General features: G+C 43.6%; 1 non-coding gene across 1 annotated transcript; it reads right to left on the bottom strand.

The window, feature by feature from the left end:
- Positions 1–283: 283 nt before the first annotated feature.
- LOC140276139 (U2 spliceosomal RNA) lies at positions 284–467 on the bottom strand. The gene has a single exon (XR_011908822.1). It is a non-coding gene; the product is annotated as a U2 spliceosomal RNA (small nuclear RNA).
- Positions 468–16,953: the final 16,486 nt, after the last annotated feature.

Here is a 16,953-nt window from a genome sequence, read left to right as displayed (position 1 = left end):
ACAATCTATTCGATGGCTGCCTTGTCTTTTACTCTGTGCAAAAGACAAGGCAGCCACAAACACCACGGGAACACCGTATTGAGGCTTTGTTCTGACCACTCATTCGGTGTCGCGTTTCTTTCAAGCAATTCTCCCGGTTAGCCCGCACTCGGCTCGCTCCCAGAGCCGTGTTAAAGTCCACTTCGCATTCACTCTCTTTTCTCAGCAGATTAAAAGAAAGTTTCATCTTGGGCTCCCTGAAACTTCCATCCTGCACCGCTGTTTGCTTTTTCACAAGAGCAGAGGAGAGCGCACCGTTCCCAGCGGCACTGCAGTACCGGGTCGAGGCTTGAAGTGAACGGAGCAAGCTTCTTTTTCAACTCCTATTCTTAAAAATCCATTTTATATGTTGTCCTCGTATAGAGGACATATTAAACTGATAAGAACAGATACTACACTTGATCTTAGCCAAAAGGCCGAGAAGCGATAACTGTCCACTGTTTCAGGTCCGAGGGCCCTTGCTGGCACAATGCGCACTTGTAGCAGTGTTCTTTTTATGGCCATAGGTGGCCAGAGTGTCACGTTGCACCTCCGCCCACCCGCTGCACTGAGCACTCTTCAGCCCTTTTAAATGGTATAACTTTGCACTCCCGCATGCTCCAGCAAGCACCATTCAAGCAACAACTTTGCACTCCAGCTTCGAACATCGGCACAGTCGCAACAAGTAAGGCGACTCTACTCAGAGAAGTCACTCTGCAAAGTAGCAAGATTTCTTTTGCACAGACAGAAAGGGCTTCACCCGCAAAGGTAAAGCCTGCCAATAATAGAAACAACTCATTAGTGCTGCTCCCCCCCCCCCCTGCTCCTCGGCTGACCAAGTAGGAACAATCGGGCCCTATTCGATGGCTGCCTTGTCTTTTACTCTATGCAAAAGACAAGGCAGCAACAAAAACACCACGAGAATCCCGTATTGAGGCTTTGTTCTGACCGCTCATTCGGTGTCGCGTTTCTTTCAAGCAATTCTCCCGGTTAGCCGACACTCGGCTCGCTCCCATAGCCGTGTTAAATTCTACTTCGCATTCACTCTCTTTTCTCAGCAGACTCTTGGGATTTTATCTATAAAATGAATTCCTTCACTCAAACTATGTTAAAACTGCTTTGTCCTTCATATTTACCATGTCTAGAAAGATTTAAACAAAAAAAAAACAACGTTGTACTTTGCAGTAAAAGAAAGAGCAAATCTAAAGTTTCAGGAATCCGAGAATAAGCTTACTTTCATGAGTTCTTCACGATTTCGGATTTTGCTATAAAATGAATTCCTTCACTCAAACTAAATTAAAACTGCTAAACCGCTAATCTGTTACATGTAAGGCAGATGTCAAATTCACCGAAATAGGATCTAAGGGTATTCGGCCAATCGAGCTGTAGCAGCTTTGGTAAAAGAGTATAAGTTGAAGAGTTTGTGAATAAAACTCACATAGTGAGCTGTAGGAAAATAGGCAGGGAGCAATGCCGGCTGGGGTATATGTTCTTGTATGTTGTCTGACTGTTTGATTTGAATGTGTTGTGTAAGTGTCCTGTTGAATGTTACATGTTTGGGCTTTGACACTTCACTGTGGTTGTTAACTGTGTGGTGTGTCCTGAAATGTTATATGTTTGGGCTGTGTGACATGCTTAATGCTTGTCAGTAGCTACCCACTTATTCATATATAGCAACTGACAACATAAGAAGTCTGGACATACTTTGATAGTAGTTGTAGAAGTATCCTTATTAATAATAGATAAACTAATTCATAGTGATAGAACAGTAGATGAACAGGTGCCTGCACATGTCTCATGAAAATAAAATGGGTGTATGATTGCTGACGGCAGAGCAATACTGCCAAACTTATGAGTTCTTGTGGCAAACTTGATTCAGTGTCTTGACGTGTATACGCTGTTTCGCTGACTTGATTGTCACAAGAAACAAAGTGTGTTTGATAAGATCCGACCATTTTATTACGGGAGGATCAGTATGTATGGATTCTGATGTGACTGATAAACCCATTCGTATCGTAAGCATAATCTAATACGTGAGACAACGCCCTGGCACACAATCAAAAAAAAAAAGAGAGAGCGGTTTTGTGTCCCCACAGTCCATAATGTAGAAAAGAGAGAAAAAAGCCTTTCTGATTTGGTGTGTGTGCTCACAGTGCAGAGTGTAGAGAAAAGAGAGAAAAGAAAGCCGTTTTGGTGTCACGGGTGTTGTGACTTACACACACACATTTCTAAATTGAGAAAGGAAATTATTTTAGAGGAAGCACTAGAGTTTAGATCCCACATTTGTTGATAGGCATTCATTTATTTCTTCACTTCTGATGAAGTTTCAACAATAAACAACAAACTTTGTATTATGAGAAAGAACCAGACTCATTCTTCAGGAATCCGAAAATAAGCTCTATTTTACGAGTTATGCACGAATTCGGATTCTCCTATAAAACGAATTCCTTAACTCTAACCAAGTTAAGACTGCTTTGTCCTTCATATTTATTCATGTCTAATCAAGTTTCCACGATAAACAACGTTGTACTTTGTACTTCTTCAGCAATAAGCATCTCTCGACATATGACGAAATACAGATTTTGCTATAAAATTAATTCCTTCTATCAGCCTGACTTAAAACTGTTTGTCCTCCTTATTTATCCACTTCAAATCAAGTTTCAACAATTAAAAAAATGTTGTAGTTTGAGAAAAAACAACTTAATCTTAAGCAATCAGTAGGGTAAGAAAGGGTAAGAAAAGGAGCAAATGCCAACCATACATCACTAAAAGGTGGAGCGGAAGTATTCGGCTGCAAGTAGGTGCGAATGCCTGACAATGTATGATCAAAAGAGGGAGCGGAGGTTTTCGACTGCAAGGTCTGAATGTCCAACCATAATTTGTAAAAACCGGGGAAGAAAAGGCTCGAAAGCCCGACTATACACCATCAAAAGCGGGAGCGGAGGTTTTCGGCTGCAAGTAGGTGTGAATGTTCGACCATAATTTGTAAAAAGCGGGTAAGAAAAGGTTCGAATGCCCGACTATATATTAACCAAAGCAGGAGGAGAGGTCTTCGGATAAGAGTGGGTGAGAATTTACAACCATAATCTATAAAATGCGGTGAAAAAAAAGGTGTGAATACCCCATAGAACACTAAAAGGTAGAGCGGAAGTGTTCGGCTGCAAGAAGGTGTGAATGTCTGACCATAGTTTGTAAAAAGCGGGTAAGAAAAGGTTCGAATGCCCGAACATACACCATCAAAGGAGGGAGCGGAGGTGTTCCGCTGTAAGAAGGTGTGAATGTCCGACCATAGTTGGCAAAAAGCAGGTAAGAAAAGGTTAAAATACCCGATTGTACACAATCAATAGCGGGAGCAGAGTTGTTCCGCTACTAAAAGGTGTGAAAGTCCGACCATGGTTTGTAAAAAGCGGGTAAGAAAAGGTGCGAATGCCCGACAATGTATGATCAAAAGAGGGAGTGGAGGTTTTCGGCTGAAACAAGGTCTGAATGTCCATCCATATTTTGTAAAAATCTGGGAAGAAAAGGCTCGAAAGCCCGACTATACACCATCAACAGCTGGAGCGGAGGTGTTCAGCTGCAAGAAGGTCTGAATGTCCATCAATAATTGCTAGAAAACATGGAAGAGAATTTTTGAATATCCAACCGCACATGATCATAAGCGGGAGAGGAGGTGTTCAAATGCAAGAAGCTGTGAATGTCCACCCATAATTACTGCAAAATGGGTAAGAAAAGGTACGAATGCCCAACCATACATGATCCTAACAGGGAGCGGAGGTGTTTGGCTGCGACAAGGTGTGTATGTCCACCCATAATTAATGAAAAGCGGGCAACAAGTAGGTTTGAATACCCATCATCAAAAGCAGGAGTGGATGTGTTCGGCTACAAGAAGGTTTGAATGTCTGACCATAGTTTGTAAAAAGCGGGTAAGAAAAGGTTTGAATGCCCGAACATACACCATCAAAGGAGGGAGCGGAGGTGTTCCGCTGTAAGAAGGTGTGAATGTCCAACCATAATTGGCAAAAAGCAGGTAAGAAAAGGTTAAAATACCCTATTGTACACAATCAATAGCGGGAGCAGAGTTGTTCCGCTACTAAAAGGTGTGAAAGTCCGACCATGAATTGTAAAAAGCGGGTAAGACAAGGTGCGAATGCCCGACAATGTATGATCAAAAGAGGGAGTGGAGGTTTTCGGCTGAAAGAAGGTCTGAATGTCCATCCATAATTTGTAAAAATCGGGGAAGAAAAGGCTCGAAAGCCCGACTATACACCATCAACAGCTAGAGCGGAGGTGTTCAGCTGCAAGAAGGTCTGAATGTCCATCAATAATTGCTAGAAAACATGGAAGAGAATTTTCGAATATCAAACCGCACATGATCATAAGCGGGAGAGGAGGTGTTAAAATGCAAAAAGGTGTGAATGTCCACCCATAATTACTGCAAAATGGGTAAGAAAAGGTACGAATGCCCAACCATACATCATCAAAAGCAGGAGTGGATGTGTTCGGCTACAAGAAGGTTTTAATGTCCGACCATAGTTTGTAAAAAGCGGGTAAGAAAAGGTTCGAATGCCCGAACATACACCATCAAAAGAGGGAGCGGAGGTGTTCCACTGTAAGAAGGTGTGAATGTCTGACCATAGTTGGTAAAAAGCGGGTAAGAAAAGGTGAAAATACCCGACTGTACACAATAAATAGCGGGAGCGGAGTTGTTCGGCTACTAAAAGGTGTGAAAGTCCGACCCTGGTTTGTAAAAAGCGGGTAAGAGAAGGTGCGAATGCCCGACAATGTATGATCAAAAGAGGGAGCGGAGGTTTTCGGCTGCAAGAAGGTCTGAATGTCCAACAATAATTTTGTAAAAACCGGGGAAGAAAAGGCTCGAAAGCCAGACTATACATCATCAAAAGCGGGAGCGGAGGTGTTCAGCTGCAAGAAGGTCTGAATGTCCATCAATAATTGCTAGAAAACATGAAAGAAAATTTTCGAATATCAAACCACACATCATCATAAGCGGGAGAGGAGGTGTTCAGCTGCAAGAAGGTGTGAATGTCCGACCATAGTTTGTAAAAAATGGGTAAGAAAAGGTGCGAATGCTCAACCATACATCATCAAAAGCAGGAGTGGATGTGTTCGGCTAAAAGAAGGTTTGAATGTCCGACCATAGTTCGTAAAATGCCGGTAAGAAAAGGTTCGAATGCCCGAACATACACCATCAAAAGAGGGAGCGGAGTTGTTCCGCTGTAAGACGGTGTGAATGTCCAACAATAGTTGGTAAAAAGCGGGTAAGAAAAGGTTAAAATACCCGACTGTACACAATCAATAGCGGGAGCGGAGTTGTTCGGCTACAAGAAGGTGTGAAAGTCCGACCATGGTTTGTAAAAAGCGGGTAAGAAAAGGTTCGAATGCCCGAATATATACCATCAAAAGCGGAAGCGGAGGTGTTCGGCTGAGAGAAGGTGTGAACGTCCGACCAAAGTTTGTAAAAAGCAGTGAAGAAAAGTTTCGAATATCCAACCAAACATAATCAAAAGCGGGAGCAGAGCTGTTCGACTGCAAGTAGGTGTGAATGTCAGATCATAATTTGCAAAAAGCTGATGAGAAAGGGTGAGAATGCCCGACTATACACCATCAAATGCGGGAGCGGAAGTGTTCGGCTGTGAGTAGGTGTGAATGTCAAACCATAATTGCTGAAAAATGTGTTAGAAAAGACAAGAATGCCGGACCATACATCATCAAAAGCGGGAAAAGTGGTGTTCGGCTTCAAGTAGGTGTGAATGTCCAGCCATAATTACTCACAAACCGGTAAGAAAAGGTAGTATTGCCAGACCATACATTATCAAAACAGGGAGAGGAGGTGGTTCAGCTGCAAGGTGTGAATGTCTGACTAAAGTTTATAAAAAGCGGGTAAGACAAGGTGCGAATGCCTGACAATGTATGATCAAATGAGGGAGCGGAGGTTTTCGGCTGCAAGGTCTGAATGTACAACCATAATTTGTAAAAACCGGGGAAGAAAAGGCTCGAAAGCCCGACTATACACCATCAAAAGCGGGAGCGGAGGTGTTCGGCTGCAAGTAGGTGTGAATGTTCGACCATAATTTGTAAAAAGCGGGTAAGAAAAGGTTTGAATGCTCGACTATATATTAACAAAAGCAGGAGGAGAGGTCTTCGGATAAGAGTGGGTGAGAATTTCCAACCATAATCAATAAAATGCGGTGAAAAAAAAGGTGTGAATACCCCATAGAACACTAAAAGGTGGAGCAGAAGTGTTCGGCTGCAAGAAGGTGTGACTGTTCGACTATATTTGGTGAAAAGCAGGTGAAGCAAGGTCTGAATGCCCAACCTTACATCATCAAAAACGAGATCAGAGGTGTTTGGCTGCAAGAAGGCCATAGTTTGCAAAAAGCGGGTAAGCTGCGAATGACCGACTAAATATCAACAAAAGTGGGGGCGGATGTCTTCGGATGCAAGTGGGTGTGAATATCCCACCATACAAGTATGGTGGAGAGGAAGCTGTGAATGGCCGACCATAGTAAAAAGCGGGTGAGAAAAGGTGCGAATGTCCAATCATACATGATCAAAACAGGGAGCGGAGGTGTTTGGCTGCGACAAGGTGTGTATGTCCACCCATAATTAATGAAAAGCGGGCAACAAGTAGGTTTGAATACCCATCATCAAAAGCAGGAGTGGATGTGTTCGGCTACAAGAAGGTTTGAATGTCTGACCATAGTTTGTAAAAAGCGGGTAAGAAAAGGTTCGAATGCCCGAACATACACCATCAAAGGAGGGAGCGGAGGTGTTCCGCTGTAAGGTGTGAATGTCCGACCATAGTTGGCAAAAAGCAGGTAAGAAAAGGTTAAAATACCCGATTGTACACAATCAATAGCGGGAGCAGAGTTGTTCCGCTAATAAAAGGTGTGAAAGTCCGACCATGGTTTGTAAAAAGCGGGTAAGAAAAGGTGCGAATGCCCGACAATGTATGATCAAAAGAGGGAGCGGAGGTTTTCGGCTGAAACAAGGTCTGAATGTCCATCCATATTTTGTAAAAATCTGGGAAGAAAAGGCTCGAAAGCCCGACTATACACCATCAACAGCTGGAGCGGAGGTGTTCAGCTGCAAGAAGGTCTGAATGTCCATCAATAATTGCTAGAAAACATGGAAGAGAATTTTCGAATATCAAACCGCACATGATCATAAGCGGGAGAGGAGGTGTTCAAATGCAAGAGGGTGTGAATGTCCACCCATAATTACTGCAAAATGGGTAAGAAAAGGTACGAATGCCCAACCATACATGATCCTAACAGGGAGCGGAGGTGTTTGGCTGCGACAAGGTGTGTATGTCCACCCATAATTAATGAAAAGCGGGCAACAAGTAGGTTTGAATACCCATCATCAAAAGCAGGAGTGGATGTGTTCGGCTACAAGAAGGTTTGAATGTCTGACCATAGTTTGTAAAAAGCGGGTAAGAAAAGGTTTGAATGCCCGAACATACACCATCAAAGGAGGGAGCGGAGGTGTTCCGCTGTAAGAAGGTGTGAATGTCCAACCATAATTGGCAAAAAGCAGGTAAGAAAAGGTTAAAATACCCTATTTTACACAATCAATAGCGGGAGCAGAGTTGTTCCGCTACTAAAAGGTGTGAAAGTCCGACCATGAATTGTAAAAAGCGGGTAAGAAAAGGTGCGAATGCCCGACAATGTATGATCAAAAGAGGGAGTGGAGGTTTTCGGCTGAAAGAAGGTCTGAATGTCCATCCATAATTTGTAAAAATCGGGGAAGAAAAGGCTCGAAAGCCCGACTATACACCATCAACAGCTAGAGCGGAGGTGTTCAGCTGCAAGAAGGTCTGAATGTCCATCATTAATCGCTAGAAAACATGGAAGAGAATTTTCGAATATCAAACCGCACATGATCATAAGCGGGAGAGGAGGTGTTAAAATGCAAAAAGGTGTGAATGTCCACCCATAATTACTGCAAAATGGGTAAGAAAAGGTACGAATGCCCAACCATACATCATCAAAAGCAGGAGTGGATGTGTTCGGCTACAAAAAGGTTTTAATGTCCGACCATAGTTTGTAAAAAGCGGGTAAGAAAAGGTTCGAATGCCCGAACATACACCATCAAAAGAGGGAGCGGAGGTGTTCCACTGTAAGAAGGTGTGAATGTCTGACCATAGTTGGTAAAAAGCGGGTAAGAAAAGGTGAAAATACCCGACTGTACACAATAAATAGCGGGAGCGGAGTTGTTCGGCTACTAAAAGGTGTGAAAGTCCGACTCTGGTTTGTAAAAAGCGGGTAAGAGAAGGTGCGAATGCCCGACAATGTATGATCAAAAGAGGGAGCGGAGGTTTTCGGCTGCAAGAAGGTCTGAATGTCCAACAATAATTTTGTAAAAACCGGGGAAGAAAAGGCTCGAAAGCCCGACTATACATCATCAAAAGCGGGAGCGGAGGTGTTCAGCTGCAAGAAGGTCTGAATGTCCATCAATAATTGCTAGAAAACATGAAAGAAAATTTTCGAATATCAAACCACACATCATCATAAGCGGGAGAGGAGGTGTTCAGCTGCAAGAAGGTGTGAATGTCCGACCATAGTTTGTAAAAAATGGGTAAGAAAAGGTGCGAATGCTCAACCATACATCATCAAAAGCAGGAGTGGATGTGTTCGGCTAAAAGAAGGTTTGAATGTCCGACCATAGTTCGTAAAATGCCGGTAAGAAAAGGTTCGAATGCCCGAACATACACCATCAAAAGAGGGAGCGGAGGTGTTCCGCTGTAAGACGGTGTGAATGTCCAACAATAGTTGGTAAAAAGCGGGTAAGAAAAGGTTAAAATACCCGACTGTACACAATCAATAGCGGGAGCGGAGTTGGTCGGCTACAAGAAGGTGTGAAAGTCCGACCATGGTTTGTAAAAAGCGGGTAAGAAAAGGTTCGAATGCCCGAATATATACCATCAAAAGCGGAAGCGGAGGTGTTCGGCTGAGAGAAGGTGTGAACGTCCGACCAAAGTTTGTAAAAAGCAGTGAAGAAAAGTTTCGAATATCCAACCAAACATAATCAAAAGCGGGAGCAGAGCTGTTCGACTGCAAGTAGGTGTGAATGTCAGATCATAATTTGCAAAAAGCTGATGAGAAAGGGTGAGAATGCCCGACTATACACCATCAAATGCGGGAGCGGAAGTGTTCGGCTGTGAGTAGGTGTGAATGTCAAACCATAATTGCTGAAAAATGTGTTAGAAAAGACAAGAATGCTGGACCATACATCATCAAAAGCGGGAAAAGTGGTGTTCGGCTGCAAGTAGGTGTGAATGTCCAGCCATAACTACTCACAAACCGGTAAGAAAAGGTAGTATTGCCAGACCATACATTATCAAAACAGGGAGCGGAGGTGGTTCAGCTGCAAGGTGTGAATGTCTGACTAAAGTTTATAAAAAGCGGGTAAGACAAGGTGCGAATGCCTGACAATGTATGATCAAATGAGGGAGCGGAGGTTTTCAGCTGCAAGGTCTGAATGTACAACCATAATTTGTAAAAACCGGGGAAGAAAAGGCTCGAAAGCCCGACTATACACCATCAAAAGCGGGAGCGGAGGTGTTCGGCTGCAAGTAGGTGTGAATGTTCGACCATAATTTGTAAAAAGCGGGTAAGAAAAGGTTTGAATGCTCGACTATATATTAACAAAAGCAGGAGGAGAGGTCTTCGGATAAGAGTGGGTGAGAATTTCCAACCATAATCAATAAAATGCGGTGAAAAAAAAGGTGTGAATACCCCATAGAACACTAAAAGGTGGAGCAGAAGTGTTCGGCTGCAAGAAGGTGTGACTGTTCGACTATATTTGGTGAAAAGCAGGTGAAGCAAGGTCTGAATGCCCAAACTTACATCATCAAAAACGAGATCAGAGGTGTTTGGCTGCAAGAAGGCCATAGTTTGCAAAAAGCGGGTAAGCTGCGAATGACCGACTAAATATCAACAAAAGTGGGGGCGGATGTCTTCGGATGCAAGTGGGTGTGAATATCCCACCATACAAGTATGGTGGAGAGGAAGCTGTGAATGGCCGACCATAGTAAAAAGCGGGTGAGAAAAGGTGCGAATGTCCAATCATACATGATCAAAACAGGGAGCGGAGGTGTTTGGCTGCGACAAGGTGTGTATGTCCACCCATAATTAATGAAAAGCGGGCAACAAGTAGGTTTGAATACCCATCATCAAAAGCAGGAGTGGATGTGTTCGGCTACAAGAAGGTTTGAATGTCTGACCATAGTTTGTAAAAAGCGGGTAAGAAAAGGTTCGAATGCCCGAACATACACCATCAAAGGAGGGAGCGGAGGTGTTCCGCTGTAAGGTGTGAATGTCCGACCATAGTTGGCAAAAAGCAGGTAAGAAAAGGTTAAAATACCCGATTGTACACAATCAATAGCGGGAGCAGAGTTGTTCCGCTACTAAAAGGTGTGAAAGTCCGACCATGGTTTGTAAAAAGCGGGTAAGAAAAGGTGCGAATGCCCGACAATGTATGATCAAAAGAGGGAGCGGAGGTTTTCGGCTGAAACAAGGTCTGAATGTCCATCCATATTTTGTAAAAATCTGGGAAGAAAAGGCTCGAAAGCCCGACTATACACCATCAACAGCTGGAGCGGAGGTGTTCAGCTGCAAGAAGGTCTGAATGTCCATCAATAATTGCTAGAAAACATGGAAGAGAATTTTCGAATATCAAACCGCACATGATCATAAGCGGGAGAGGAGGTGTTCAAATGCAAGAAGGTGTGAATGTCCACCCATAATTACTGCAAAATGGGTAAGAAAAGGTACGAATGCCCAACCATACATGATCCTAACAGGGAGCGGAGGTGTTTGGCTGCGACAAGGTGTGTATGTCCACCCATAATTAATGAAAAGCGGGCAACAAGTAGGTTTGAATACCCATCATCAAAAGCAGGAGTGGATGTGTTCGGCTACAAGAAGGTTTGAATGTCTGACCATAGTTTGTAAAAAGCGGGTAAGAAAAGGTTTGAATGCCCGAACATACACCATCAAAGGAGGGAGCGGAGGTGTTCCGCTGTAAGAAGGTGTGAATGTCCAACCATAATTGGCAAAAAGCAGGTAAGAAAAGGTTAAAATACCCTATTGTACACAATCAATAGCGGGAGCAGAGTTGTTCCGCTACTAAAAGGTGTGAAAGTCCGACCATGAATTGTAAAAAGCGGGTAAGAAAAGGTGCGAATGCCCGACAATGTATGATCAAAAGAGGGAGTGGAGGTTTTCGGCTGAAAGAAGGTCTGAATGTCCATCCATAATTTGTAAAAATCGGGGAAGAAAAGGCTCGAAAGCCCGACTATACACCATCAACAGCTAGAGCGGAGGTGTTCAGCTGCAAGAAGGTCTGAATGTCCATCAATAATCGCTAGAAAACATGGAAGAGAATTTTCGAATATCAAACCGCACATGATCATAAGCGGGAGAGGAGGTGTTAAAATGCAAAAAGGTGTGAATGTCCACCCATAATTACTGCACAATGGGTAAGAAAAGGTACGAATGCCCAACCATACATCATCAAAAGCAGGAGTGGATGTGTTCGGCTACAAGAAGGTTTTAATGTCTGACCATAGTTTGTAAAAAGCGGGTAAGAAAAGGTTCGAATGCCCGAACATACACCATCAAAAGAGGGAGCGGAGGTGTTCCACTGTAAGAAGGTGTGAATGTCTGACCATAGTTGGTAAAAAGCGGGTAAGAAAAGGTGAAAATACCCGACTGTACACAATAAATAGCGGGAGCGGAGTTGTTCGGCTACTAAAAGGTGTGAAAGTCCGACCCTGGTTTGTAAAAAGCGGGTAAGAGAAGGTGCGAATGCCCGACAATGTATGATCAAAAGAGGGAGCGGAGGTTTTCGGCTGCAAGAAGGTCTGAATGTCCAACAATAATTTTGTAAAAACCGGGGAAGAAAAGGCTCGAAAGCCCGACTATACATCATCAAAAGCGGGAGCGGAGGTGTTCAGCTGCAAGAAGGTCTGAATGTCCATCAATAATTGCTAGAAAACATGAAAGAAAATTTTCGAATATCAAACCACACATCATCATAAGCGGGAGAGGAGGTGTTCAGCTGCAAGAAGGTGTGAATGTCCGACCATAGTTTGTAAAAAATGGGTAAGAAAAGGTGCGAATGCTCAACCATACATCATCAAAAGCAGGAGTGGATGTGTTCGGCTAAAAGAAGGTTTGAATGTCCGACCATAGTTCGTAAAATGCCGGTAAGAAAAGGTTCGAATGCCCGAACATACACCATCAAAAGAGGGAGCGGAGGTGTTCCGCTGTAAGACGGTGTGAATGTCCAACAATAGTTGGTAAAAAGCGGGTAAGAAAAGGTTAAAATACCCGACTGTACACAATCAATAGCGGGAGCGGAGTTGTTCGGCTACAAGAAGGTGTGAAAGTCCGACCATGGTTTGTAAAAAGTGGGTAAGAAAAGGTTCGAATGCCCGAATATATACCATCAAAAGCGGAAGCGGAGGTGTTCGGCTGAGAGAAGGTGTGAACGTCCGACCAAAGTTTGTAAAAAGCAGTGAAGAAAAGTTTCGAATATCCAACCAAACATAATCAAAAGCGGGAGCAGAGCTGTTCGACTGCAAGTAGGTGTGAATGTCAGATCATAATTTGCAAAAAGCTGATGAGAAAGGGTGAGAATGCCCGACTATACACCATCAAATGCGGGAGCGGAAGTGTTCGGCTGTGAGTAGGTGTGAATGTCAAACCATAATTGCTGAAAAATGTGTTAGAAAAGACAAGAATGCCGGACCATACATCATCAAAAGCGGGAAAAGTGGTGTTCGGCTGCAAGTAGGTGTGAATGTCCAGCCATAACTACTCACAAACCGGTAAGAAAAGGTAGTATTGCCAGACCATACATTATCAAAACAGGGAGCGGAGGTGGTTCAGCTGCAAGGTGTGAATGTCTGACTAAAGTTTATAAAAAGTGGGTAAGACAAGGTGCGAATGCCTGACAATGTATGATCAAATGAGGGAGCGGAGGTTTTCGGCTGCAAGGTCTGAATGTACAACCATAATTTGTAAAAACCGGGGAAGAAAAGGCTCGAAAGCCCGACTATACACCATCAAAAGCGGGAGCGGAGGTGTTCGGCTGCAAGTAGGTGTGAATGTTCGACCATAATTTGTAAAAAGCGGGTAAGAAAAGGTTTGAATGCTCGACTATATATTAAAAAAAGCAGGAGGAGAGGTCTTCGGATAAGAGTGGGTGAGAATTTCCAACCATAATCAATAAAATGCGGTGAAAAAAAAGGTGTGAATACCCCATAGAACACTAAAAGGTGGAGCAGAAGTGTTCGGCTGCAAGAAGGTGTGACTGTTCGACTATATTTGGTGAAAAGCAGGTGAAGCAAGGTCTGAATGCCCAACCTTACATCATCAAAAACGAGATCAGAGGTGTTTGGCTGCAAGAAGGCCATAGTTTGCAAAAAGCGGGTAAGCTGCGAATGACCGACTAAATATCAACAAAAGTGGGGGCGGATGTCTTCGGATGCAAGTGGGTGTGAATATCCCACCATACAAGTATGGTGGAGAGGAAGCTGTGAATGGCCGACCATAGTAAAAAGCGGGTGAGAAAAGGTGCGAATGTCCAATCATACATGATCAAAACAGGGAGCGGAGGTGTTTGGCTGCGACAAGGTGTGTATGTCCACCCATAATTAATGAAAAGCGGGCAACAAGTAGGTTTGAATACCCATCATCAAAAGCAGGAGTGGATGTGTTCGGCTACAAGAAGGTTTGAATGTCTGACCATAGTTTGTAAAAAGCGGGTAAGAAAAGGTTCGAATGCCCGAACATACACCATCAAAGGAGGGAGCGGAGGTGTTCCGCTGTAAGGTGTGAATGTCCGACCATAGTTGGCAAAAAGCAGGTAAGAAAAGGTTAAAATACCCGATTGTACACAATCAATAGCGGGAGCAGAGTTGTTCCGCTACTAAAAGGTGTGAAAGTCCGACCATGGTTTGTAAAAAGCAGGTAAGAAAAGGTGCGAATGCCCGACAATGTATGATCAAAAGAGGGAGCGGAGGTTTTCGGCTGAAACAAGGTCTGAATGTCCATCCATATTTTGTAAAAATCTGGGAAGAAAAGGCTCGAAAGCCCGACTATACACCATCAACAGCTGGAGCGGAGGTGTTCAGCTGCAAGAAGGTCTGAATGTCCATCAATAATTGCTAGAAAACATGGAAGAGAATTTTCGAATATCAAACCGCACATGATCATAAGCGGGAGAGGAGGTGTTCAAATGCAAGAAGGTGTGAATGTCCACCCATAATTACTGCAAAATGGGTAAGAAAAGGTACGAATGCCCAACCATACATGATCCTAACAGGGAGCGGAGGTGTTTGGCTGCGACAAGGTGTGTATGTCCACCCATAATTAATGAAAAGCGGGCAACAAGTAGGTTTGAATACCCATCATCAAAAGCAGGAGTGGATGTGTTCGGCTACAAGAAGGTTTGAATGTCTGACCATAGTTTGTAAAAAGCGGGTAAGAAAAGGTTCGAATGCCCGAACATACACCATCAAAGGAGGGAGCGGAGGTGTTCCGCTGTAAGGTGTGAATGTCCGACCATAGTTGGCAAAAAGCAGGTAAGAAAAGGTTAAAATACCCGATTGTAAACAATCAATAGCGGGAGCAGAGTTGTTCCGCTACTAAAAGGTGTGAAAGTCCGACCATGGTTTGTAAAAAGCAGGTAAGAAAAGGTGCGAATGCCCGACAATGTATGATCAAAAGAGGGAGCGGAGGTTTTCGGCTGAAACAAGGTCTGAATGTCCATCCATATTTTGTAAAAATCTGGGAAGAAAAGGCTCGAAAGCCCGACTATACACCATCAACAGCTGGAGCGGAGGTGTTCAGCTGCAAGAAGGTCTGAATGTCCATCAATAATTGCTAGAAAACATGGAAGAGAATTTTCGAATATCAAACCGCACATGATCATAAGCGGGAGAGGAGGTGTTAAAATGCAAAAAGGTGTGAATGTCCACCCATAATTACTGCACAATGGGTAAGAAAAGGTACGAATGCCCAACCATACATCATCAAAAGCAGGAGTGGATGTGTTCGGCTACAAGAAGGTTTTAATGTCCGACCATAGTTTGTAAAAAGCGGGTAAGAAAAGGTTCGAATGCCCGAACATACACCATCAAAAGAGGGAGCGGAGGTGTTCCACTGTAAGAAGGTGTGAATGTCTGACCATAGTTGGTAAAAAGCGGGTAAGAAAAGGTGAAAATACCCGACTGTACACAATAAATAGCGGGAGCGGAGTTGTTCGGCTACTAAAAGGTGTGAAAGTCCGACCCTGGTTTGTAAAAAGCGGGTAAGAGAAGGTGCGAATGCCCGACAATGTATGATCAAAAGAGGGAGCGGAGGTTTTCGGCTGCAAGAAGGTCTGAATGTCCAACAATAATTTTGTAAAAACCGGGGAAGAAAAGGCTCGAAAGCCCGACTATACATCATCAAAAGCGGGAGCGGAGGTGTTCAGCTGCAAGAAGGTCTGAATGTCCATCAATAATTGCTAGAAAACATGAAAGAAAATTTTCGAATATCAAACCACACATAATCATAAGCGGGAGAGGAGGTGTTCAGCTGCAAGAAGGTGTGAATGTCCGACCATAGTTTGTAAAAAATGGGTAAGAAAAGGTGCGAATGCTCAACCATACATCATCAAAAGCAGGAGTGGATGTGTTCGGCTAAAAGAAGGTTTGAATGTCCGACCATAGTTCGTAAAATGCCGGTAAGAAAAGGTTCGAATGCCCGAACATACACCATCAAAAGAGGGAGCGGAGGTGTTCCGCTGTAAGACGGTGTGAATGTCCAACAATAGTTGGTAAAAAGCGGGTAAGAAAAGGTTAAAATACCCGACTGTACACAATCAATAGCGGGAGCGGAGTTGTTCGGCTACAAGAAGGTGTGAAAGTCCGACCATGGTTTGTAAAAAGCGGGTAAGAAAAGGTTCGAATGCCCGAATATATACCATCAAAAGCGGAAGCGGAGGTGTTCGGCTGAGAGAAGGTGTGAACGTCCGACCAAAGTTTGTAAAAAGCAGTGAAGAAAAGTTTCGAATATCCAACCAAACATAATCAAAAGCGGGAGCAGAGCTGTTCGACTGCAAGTAGGTGTGAATGTCAGATCATAATTTGCAAAAAGCTGATGAGAAAGGGTGAGAATGCCCGACTATACACCATCAAATGCGGGAGCGGAAGTGTTCGGCTGTGAGTAGGTGTGAATGTCAAACCATAATTGCTGAAAAATGTGTTAGAAAAGACAAGAATGCCGGACCATACATCATCAAAAGCGGGAAAAGTGGTGTTCGGCTGCAAGTAGGTGTGAATGTCCAGCCATAACTACTCACAAACCGGTAAGAAAAGGTAGTATTGCCAGACCATACATTATCAAAACAGGGAGCGGAGGTGGTTCAGCTGCAAGGTGTGAATGTCTGACTAAAGTTTATAAAAAGCGGGTAAGACAAGGTGCGAATGCCTGACAATGTATGATCAAATGAGGGAGCGGAGGTTTTCGGCTGCAAGGTCTGAATGTACAACCATAATTTGTAAAAACCGGGGAAGAAAAGGCTCGAAAGCCCGACTATACACCATCAAAAGCGGGAGCGGAGGTGTTCGGCTGCAAGTAGGTGTGAATGTTCGACCATAATTTGTAAAAAGCGGGTAAGAAAAGGTTTGAATGCTCGACTATATATTAACCAAAGGAGGAGGAGAGGTCTTCGGATAAGAGTGGGTGAGAATTTCCAACCATAATCAATAAAATGCGGTGAAAAAAAAGGTGTGAATACCCCATAGAACACTAAAAGGTGGAGCAGAAGTGTTCGGCTGCAAGAAGGTGTGACTGTTCGACTATATTTGGTGAAAAGCAGGTGAAGCAAGGTCTGAATGCCCAACCTTACATCATCAAA

Source organism: Leuresthes tenuis, unplaced genomic scaffold (assembly GCF_036924035.1).
Source record: "Leuresthes tenuis unplaced genomic scaffold, fLeuTen1.0.hap1 SCAF_18, whole genome shotgun sequence".
NCBI classification, from domain to species: domain Eukaryota; kingdom Metazoa; phylum Chordata; class Actinopteri; order Atheriniformes; family Atherinopsidae; genus Leuresthes; species Leuresthes tenuis.
This window is presented reverse-complemented; position numbering and strand designations above follow the sequence as displayed.